Source organism: Euprymna scolopes, chromosome 34, assembly GCF_053919585.1.
Source record: "Euprymna scolopes isolate OS-2025 chromosome 34, ASM5391958v1, whole genome shotgun sequence".
NCBI lineage: Eukaryota > Metazoa > Mollusca > Cephalopoda > Sepiida > Sepiolidae > Euprymna > Euprymna scolopes.
Genome location: NC_136515.1, coordinates 48807964 through 48818376, shown reverse-complemented (window position 1 = coordinate 48818376; position 10413 = coordinate 48807964). Strand labels below are relative to the sequence as shown.

Here is a 10413-nt window from a genome sequence, read left to right as displayed (position 1 = left end):
GGTAAATTCTGCTGAAAGCTGAAGGTTTACTACGACTCATATGCACCAGTATTTTGTCATAGTGAAGGGATCATATTTGGGCTTCGAACAGTAAACTGATTTCTTTTTACATAGGCATAACCACTTGATAGGCCCAGAGACCACTCGAGGATAAGAGTTAAGAGTGTACAGTAGTCAATTGGACAATATAGTAATTTATAGTAATGGAAATTCGATAAATTCGTTAACTTAAGTGGAGCAGCTCACTAAGAACTTGTTTACGTTGGACTTGAAGACAATACCATTGTAGTCAACTGGAAAGCAGGAAAACTGAAAACAATTCCACAGGCGTACAGTTCTAAGAAAAAACTTTGTTCATGGAATCTACGTTTAAGTTTAGGCATAGATAAAGAGTGGGGGACTTATTGATAGTGTGTTCAGCTAGACGAGTGCTTCTTGTGAAAGTTTGTCGAAGAGGGACCATATATTGAAGCTCAGTCGAACACTTTCCATGAAAATAACAATAAAGCAGAGACAAACTCGCAACATCTCTTCTGTGAGATAGCGGTTACAGGGAAACTGGAAAAATATCCCGATGTCAGAATATCCTGACAAACTTCTGTACAAAGAGAGCGAAAAAGTTAAGAATAGTGCTCGTAGATATGGCTTGTCAGTAAGGATATATGCCAGTTTGTTTTGTAACGCGGTTGTTACATTTAAACTCGGACAGGGTGTTGTGTACTAAAGTCTTTCAAAGGTCAAAGGAAATAAGTGTTTTTAAGTGGAATGAAAAGGCATATATTGCCTGTCGTTTTCACAGTAATTAGGTATACAGCGACAATATCACGTAATTAAAAGTAATTGAGTATCCAGCGACAATGACACGTAATTCGATATCCAGCGACAATATCTTCGCACTCGAAATTAATTGATAGTTTCTTAATCTGCAACTGCAGCTGTTTTGTGTGTAAGTTGTTCCACCATATACGGCCCTTCTAGAATCTTGTTAAAATTTCTGAGGACAAATGTCTCCTGCATCTTGTTTAAAAGTCCCTGTCGTTTATCACGTTGTTAAAACAAAAATCTTCCTTGTCGACACGAGATTTTTTTACTCTCCGGTCAACATGTGCTTTTTGGCGTTTCGATCTTTCTTTCCCTACCAATCCTTCGATCGCGTTGTGACGTTACGCTTGTCGTGACGGATTGGCTATTTGCATAGGTGTCAGTGACTTTGTTACAAAACAAATAGTACAATGAGAAATGAAGTCGTTCAATAAAAAAAAATATATATATTTTTTTGAAAAATTAAAACTCATATAATAATTTGAAACTTATTCAAGAATAAGTTTCAAACATAGATGAAGTTTAACCAAAAATATAATGAACACATTTATAGTAAGGTATATATGTGTCCTTTATTTTAGTATTCAGTAAACTTATATACTCTTCTACATGTTGTTTACTAACTTAGCCGAGAGGTCACGCTTTGAAAAAGGTAAATTACAATATTTGAATGCCAAACTGCTTTCATAACGGCAAGATTCGCGAAATTTGGCTTTAAATTTGCCAAACTCGATGCCCAGACATGAAAGTAGAGTGACCTCTCATTTGATACGAATTCTGATATGTTTTCTAACTCACATAACATTTAAAAGTTGTATTATGTGTCGGCCAGCAATATGCATGTAACGAACCTATGCGGCCCGAGGCTCGCACGTTTGATACACCTGTGTAAGACACCCAAACGTCTTTTTCTATGTTTAAATGATAAAGATGATATTACTAACTTCTTCAGCGACACAGCCACATGGGGATATCCATATGCATTTTGTAATACAATGCGTCCATTCAATTTACGCGTGAAAATACTGTGAAAAATAAACGTGATAGACCCACGGATTAGACGATTAGGTGTGACCGACCAACGCATACCAAGCCTTATAATGATAAATTGAGAATATATATATATATATATATATATATATATATATATATGTGTGTGTGTGTGTGTGTGTGTGTGTGTGTGTATGTATAAAGCCAAAAAGACTGTATAAACAAGAAAATATTAAATCTTTAATGCAACGAGGGAAAATATGCACTCGGAAATCTTTCAGGATTACAGGAGTGATAAATTTGACAAAGTCTTTATCGAAAAATTTGAGAGAATGTTTTAAAACTGACTAACGCAATCCGGATGATCTGTTGTTAAATGCTATAACAAAAAATAAAATAAATTTCAAAGATTGAATTCGAAAAAAAAAAACCCTCCAAAAACTAGAAAATAAAAGTGAAAAGCAATCGACTTTTCTTAGATAAGCTTCTAATCAGTATTGCTTGCATCATGAAATAATAATGGTGGAAACAAAAAAGTAAAAGCCAAAAAATATACGTTATGATCAAAAATATTTCTACGCATGAAGCTGCCTCGACTGGGCATGCGCACAGCACCTCATTATTACAGTTTGTGCATGGAGATGATTACAATGGCGGATTTAAATAAAGACGCCTGTTTGCCGACACATATTAGCATGGATATTGTTCATAAATATACCAACGTTATCTATCAATCGATGTTTAGCTATCACTATGCACTTTTACAATTTTAATATATACATATATATATATATATTATTTTAAAGAAGACAGGACTTCTTTCGAAGTAACTTAAAAGTATTTCGACATACACACAAGCACGCACACACATACATATATATTTACACTTTAAGTATTAATAATATACGGAGTATTTATGTTTATATATTTCCCTATTTGTTATTTTGTTACATGTAGAAATACAAAATGTATTTTGAAAATGAATGAAAATAAGATTTAAAACAAAAACTATTAATCAATATTCGTCCAAACTCCTTGCCAACATCCAACTTTGTAATCTTCACAGACCGATCCTTCTTTCGCTCTTTCACTCTCAACTCTCCCAAAAAATAACTGATCCGTGCGTGCCCATTTGTCCTTTTCACATCTGTCACCGTCTTCATATGCAAATTATGCCATATGTATATGAATAAGTCATGTATAAATATTTTCTTCTTGACCCTTTCCTTCCCTGTGACTGCAACCCGACAGGATATACAAAGACGCCGGGCTTGTGTAAGTCATGTTCCTCGTATTCCCTTTTTACGACCCTTTTTATTCGGATGCTTCTGCAGAGTTGGGAGCACCAATTTTATCCGCGGATCAATTACGCCTAATACTATTTTCAGGAAGCCTATCATCATCGTCATTATTTTAAGGCAGTGCATCATCGTCGTCATCATCAGGAGTTTAAAAACTATTAATGTCGATAGCATCGCCTACCGATACTGACCTTGGTCTATTCAATTGTTCGCTTTCTTTTGACGAGACACTCATGGTAGCGAATGGTATTCGAGCTCTGGGCAAGGGCGAAAATGTTTTATATGATAAGGGATTCCATCAAACATGACCAGGTGTGGACTATTGATTCAAGTCACCCGGGCTATCATGGACTTGCTTATAGAACTGCTGCGAGGAATTTTTACCAAAACAACATCTCCCATTTGGTACTGAACTTGGACATTTTGCGGATCAAGGCTGGCCATGAAATCAACCGCTTGTATACGGGCATGGTTAATGTATATGGCGTTGGACCGCGTCGTAAATGTTGCAACACTCTTTCTTTGTGAGACATTATACCAGTAAAATACTTCTGGTATAGAAAATTGTTTCCTATTCGCAATAGTTTTCATACTACTGTCACCTCTCTCGACCGCACCTTTTCCCCTGGTTGGTAATTTAAGGCGCACGTTCCAGTTTTGTCGGAACTGTCGAGAACGTGCTGACTGGTAAATGTGGTGCCATTATTCCTTAGTATTCTGACTGGTAGGTCTCGGTAGTAAAATGTGGCTCCAACTGGCGTAAAATGCTTCGTGAATCTTGCCGATGTAGATCACTCCTCATAGCAAATCGCGAAGAATCACAAGCAATAATGTGTTAGATAGCGGGATATCAAATTATTGATGAATAAATGTTGGTGTGTATAAACAGCCACACAGGGTAAGGTGTATATAATTTTTATGGTGGATAATGGACTTAAAGAATGATGTGGACATATCGGCATGTTATTTTGAAGGGATAACAACTACTTGTACATGAAGCGGCTTCAAACGACGAGAGGAGAGAATGTTAAATTATTGGAAAGTTAGACAGATGTGTTGTAGTGACAAAAAAGAGGAGTGTATAGCAACAGTTTATATAATAGGCGGAGTCGGTAAACATTTAAGAATTCGATAAACATTTAATATGACAGCTACAACCGGGGTGAATTCACATCAAAGTTTCTTCGCAAATATTTCATAAAACATTTATTTACACACTGTTTTAACATTTCGAGAATAATAGCGCTTTGACTTCACATTTTGATCTTGACCTCACCGGCTTCCACGGTACCCCGATTTCTCCTTTACTCGTAAACTGGCTTCTTCAACTGACTTTCAACTCTTGAATAATTGATACGTGTCTTTTCAAGCTCTTTCTTAAGATCCACGTCATCTCCAGTGACCTCCATGTCAAACTACGTCAGACTCTGGGGGTCAGAACTATTGTTAAATTATTGTTTGGGCTAAATGTGAAAAACAAAATGTTCCCATTTTTTTGCATAACATGTTCCTTTTTATTTATCTTAAATTCCTTATTGTTATTCTTTATAGAATCTAGTCGAGTTTAATTACTCAACTTCATTTAAGCCTATTTGTCCTTGAATTGCATTTTCTCTTTAGAAAAAATCTAATTCAACTACTAATAATAATCTTCTTGTTCATGTAATTCGGCGATGCCCGGGAGCGCTAATGAGCAACAAGTGTTCACGGTTGTAATGAATAATGCTCACAAGCAACTTGTTTCAATTGATCTTTACATTGAACCTTATCTTGCACCAGTGTCGATTGCAGTGCCGATTGACTGACACATATCGCATGCCTAATCACTAGTCACACATCATCTTTCGACAAAGCTCTTTTCGTTTAGCAAAGTGTAATGGGTGTTTATTCTAATAATGAATTTGTGCGATTTGCTTAATCTTCAAGCGATGTGTAGTGAATGGGATCACTTCAGTTTTACTTTACTGAACCACCGATATGGTATTCATGTAAGTTATTCAACTCTATTGTAGATTGCCTTTACTACTGTTAGCCCATACTCTTTGACCAAGCCTATAAGCATGCGGAGCCCCCTCCGTCGCAGCATTTCGCTGGTTGCCTTGGTGGTGAATCGTGATGTCCTTGTTATGGCGCCTATCGCCCATTGGTAAACGCGGGCTGAATCTATTTTGATATGTAAAATATTCGCCTTCCACTTGAGCGCTAAGTTTACTCTTTTAATATTGCGTGCAGTTCTGGTAAGCTAATATATTGCTAGGCGCAGACACCTTGCATTCTCGATGACTGGTCTGTTGGTTTCTAGCAGGCCCCCATAAAAAAGTGAACTTGTATCCACCCAAATCATCAAACTACTTCCATTCACACATCAATCACTTTGCACATGATAGGCCGGATGTATCCGGCTAAGTGTTAACACACTTCTGGGCTAGGATTAATGCATTTCGTCATACACGCCAGTGGGCACGTTGTTGCTGCGATGTTTTATGTATGCTGTAATTGCTCGGAGCCATTCACACACATGAAAATGATCAATAAGTTTTCAGGCAACAGAAAAAAAAATATAGTTTAACCCGTCATGACTGGTAGGGATTTTGAAATATTTCTCCTCGTATCCATCGAAGACTACCACCATCACTGAAACGCGCAATTCGAGGCCAGTCCGAATTTTTCCAAATGTTTCCTCACTCGATCTGCAGGTGTACCGTAAATTTACAAAAAAAATTTCGATGTGCGATGACGTGACTTGTTGTATTGATATATCCTCGGAAATTACTGCTTTTATAATTGATCGTATGTGTTCAACATTTAGGGCAAATCACAATTCGTATGAGGCAATACTTTTGCCTTTTTAAAATCACTGTCTGAAAAACCAGTGTTTATATACGTGCACCTGCAGATAAGCCTTCTTCAGATCTAATATGGCAAACATCAGAGCCTTCACGACGCCATTCCCGCAACATATATTTTTGGCCTTTTGGCCAAGATTAAAGTGTAGTATCTGTTCTTCCGATGCGGCACTTCCATTTCTCGTTCTCTTTCAGTGGAGGAGAAATCCCTCACGACTGAGACATTTTTTTTTATTTTTGTACTTTTTCCCTGGTGTCTAACTCTTTCCCGTGGGGAGGTATTGTAAATAGGTATACATATACATCTGTAATCATCACCTTAACAACTTTGTGTCTTCACCGACGAAATATCGACTGTTCATCAGGGGTTTAACCAGACAGTATCAACTAAGGCTATGAATTATGGTTCAATCAACATGTATACGCCTCGATTTTCATTTGCATGGAAAGTAGACTGGCGCTAACATCTTTTCCTCTGAGTGTTTCCCTGCATTTTTCAGGTTAGTGGCCAATCTCGTTGCACTTAGAAGATCGCAATTTATGTCGCGATCTTTGGACACTTATGCCATCGAGACATCCCATTGCGCAATATTTAGTTACATCGCCCTAGCCACTGCATTTATTACAGAGGGTCCCTGTTCAAGAAGTCGTTGTGGGTGGAACTTAGATCTCATTTTGAAATGGCTGTGTGGCTACAACAGTATCTCTAGCCGCATCGCGTGTGAGTACCCTAGTACATGCCAGCAAATAACCCATAGTCAAGGTGTCAATGTCTGCTGCCTTGCGAAAAGTTTCAGGTCGTCCATGTAAATCAGGTGGCTCATTTATTCCTGCGTGTTAGAAAACTTGTATCCGGCTTGGAACTTTCTCAGCATGTTGTTCAGGAGACATCATGATTATTATGAATAGTAATGGTGTAGTGAATCTCCTTGGAAGATGCCTCTTTTTATGTTGATTTCTGCTATGTGTTGTCCATCAGCTGTCAGTTCTAGTTTCCATGTTTTCATTGATTTTTCAATAAATTCGATGATCCTGCATGGTATTTATAAACTGTTTTTGCTTCTATTATCGATGCTTGGGAGATTGTGTCGTACGCCTTTTTGTAATCGACCCTTGCCATGGATAAATTCTTTCTTCCACTTTTTACCGCTTTTAGGATCTTTTGATCTATGTTTATTATTATTATTATTATTATTATTATTATTATTATTATTATTATTGATGTTGTTATTATTATTATTGTTGATGTTATTATTATTATCATTATTATAATTGATGTTGTTATTATTATTATTATTGTGGTTTTTGTTATTATTATTATTATTATTATTATTATTATTATTATTATTATTATTATTATTATTATTATTGGCTTTAACACAAGTCAACAAACGATCTGATTGGAAACCTGTGGTATTCTCTGGAAGCTGAGTTACAACAAGTCTCTCCAGACGTCCAGCCCTCTCCACCTCCTTCGATATCATTTGCATCATCGCAACAGCCGATTACCATTGATTTATCGCTGGTAGTTGTGGGCATTGGTTTATACTGGAATTTGAGTGACACTCAGCCTCCCCAAGGTCCCAGTTCTCTTTGCGCTTGTCCAGCCGAGGTCTGGTTGGCGCTCGCTCCTCGGTCTTTCAGTCCTTATTGACCCTTCTCGGCCCTTTGGTATCATTTTTTTTGGGGGGATCGGTGATTAAACAATGGGGGAGATGCATGATGGGGTGTGTAGAACTTGTAAATATGCAGTTTCGGTGTCCTTCATTCCCTGTAACGCTTATTCGTTATATTGTCTTGTATTATTCTCCGCATTCAATTGTTTTCCTTAATATTTCAGTCGTTTTCATTATCGTTAGTCGTTGTACTTTTGCAGTTATTCCTCTGATTCCAATTTCTGACATTCTTTTTTCGAAGTTTTTCGGGATTGTTCCTAGTGCTCCTGCTATTATCGGTACTATTTGGACTTTCTTCATCATCCATATCTCTTTTAACTCTCTGGCTAGCTCTGTGTATTTGCTTCGTTTCTCCTTTTCTTTCATACTCACCCTGTGATCAGCTGGGACTGCAAAGTCCACGATTTGACAGTTTTTTTCTTTCTTGTTAATTATTACAACATCTGGTCTTCTTGCTTGGATGGGTTTGTCTGTCTTTATGTCCATCTCCCATAGGATTTTGTGGTTCTCATTTTCGAGTGCTGTTGCAGGTTTATGCTTGTACCATTTATCTGTACGCTCAAAATGCAGTCGTTTACACAATTCCCAGTGTACCACCCTCCCCACTTGGTCATGCCTGTTTTTGTATTCCTTTTGGGAAAGTTTGCTGCATTCGCTTACTATATGGTTTATCGTTTCGTCTCTTTGTCTACAGAGTCTGCATTTGCTGTTTTCTTGTGTTTTATCGATCCTTGCTTTGATATGGTTGGTTCTTATCGAGTAATCTTGTGCTGCACTTATTAGAGATTCAGTGTCTCGGGTTATATGTCAATTTCGCATCCATGTCCAGGTGTTTTCGTTATTCTAATCTTTTGTCATTCTTATGTATCTTCCGTGGAGTTGTTTCTCTTCCCACTTCTCTTTTCTCGTTTTGTCGTTTGTCTGTCTGTTTTTGTTTTGGTTTTTTCAGTGTCTCTCGCTGCCATAATTATTCTTTCAGTGTTTTGCATTATGTATTTTTCTAGTTCTTTTGTCGTGCCCTTCACACAGTCTTCTATAGAGATCAGTCCCCTCCCACCGTCTTTCCCTTTCACGTAGTGTCTGTCAATATCGTCCTTTGGGTGTAGTGCATTATGCATGGTCATGAGTTTCCTGATTTTCTGGTGGAGTTGTCTCAGTTCTTCTTTTGTCCACCCTATAAACGGTCCAGAGTATCTTACTAGTAATACTGCCCATGTATTAATACCTTTTATTAGGTTTCTACTATATAATTTAGTTTCCATGAGTTTCCTTGTTCTCCTGAGGTATTCCTTTCCAACTTTCTCTTTCATTTCTGTTGCTCTGATAGTGCCCGCTTCCAGAATTCCCAAGTATTCATAGTCGTCTTGTTTCCCTAGTGCCCTCATTTCTGTTTGGTTGGGTAGTTCCATGCCTTGTGTCGTTTCCAGTCTTCCCTTTCTTATAACTAGTTGTTCGCACTTTTCCATTCCAAATTCCATTTGGATATCTTGGCTGAAGATTCTGGTAGTGTTAATTAGTGTCTCTATGATTCTAGTAGTGTTAATTAATGTCTCTATCTCCTTTTCGGTCCTTGCAAAAAGTTTCAGATCGTCCATGTACATCAGGTGGTTCATTTTTTCCTCTGTATTGGAAAACTTGTATCCGGCTTGGCACTTTCTCAGAATACTGTTCAAGGGCATCATGCCTATTATGAACAGTAGTGGTGATAGGGAGTCTCCTTGGAAGATGCCTCTTTGTATGTTAATTTCTGTTATGTGTTGCCCATCAGCTGTCAATTCCAGTCTCAATGTTTTCATTGCGTTTTCAATTACGTTGGTGATCCTGCTTGGTATTTTATACATTTTCTGCTCCTTGGGGATGAGTCCACGTTTATTCAGGGAGTGGTAGATTTGTTCCCTCAATTGTTCTGTCAGTATCTTCCACATAGTTGGTAAGCACGTGATTGGCCTATAGTTGCTAGGGACGTTGATGTTGTTATCATTATTGTTGATGTTGTTATTATTATTATTGTGGTTTTTGTTGTTATTATTCTTGTTGTCATTATTATTATTATTATTATTATTATTGATGTTGTTGTTATTATTATTATTGATTTTGTTATTATTATTATTATTATTGTGGTTTTTTATGTTATTATTATTATTATTATTATTATTATTGATGTTGTTGTTATTATTATTATTGATTTTGTTATTATTATTATTGTGGTTTTTGTTGTTATTATCATTGCGGTTTTTGTTATTATTATTATTATTATTATTATTATTATTATTATTATTATTATTATTATTTAATAGTAGTCTCTACTATTAGATAGTTTTAGTCGAATTATTTTGAATATCCGGTCACGATTTTGACTTTTGACATTCAGTCTGTACGTTAAAATTTCGCCGTTCCTTGCATACAAGATTTATTATTATTATTATTAGTAGTAGTAGTAGTAGTAGTAGTTGTAGTAATAGTATTAGTAGTAGTAGTAATAATAGTAGTATAATTATTTAATATATTTTTAATTTTTTTATAATAATCTATTATTATTATTATTATTATTGATTAATTAATTATTAATCTATAATTAATCTACCAGAATCTTGAAAATTAATCTGGGTATATAATGACGACGTAATCTGTACTTTTACCCCTCTCCTCTCTCTCTCTCTCTCTTTCTCTCTCTCTATATATATATATATATATATATATATATATATAGAGAGAGAGAGAGAGAGAGAGAGAGAGAGGAGAGGAGAGGGGTAAAAGTACAGATTACGTCGTCATTAT

General features: G+C 36.4%; 1 pseudogene; it reads left to right on the top strand.

The window, feature by feature from the left end:
- Positions 1–6071: 6071 nt before the first annotated feature.
- On the top strand, positions 6072–6207 carry LOC145259399 (U2 spliceosomal RNA; annotated as a pseudogene).
- Positions 6208–10413: the final 4206 nt, after the last annotated feature.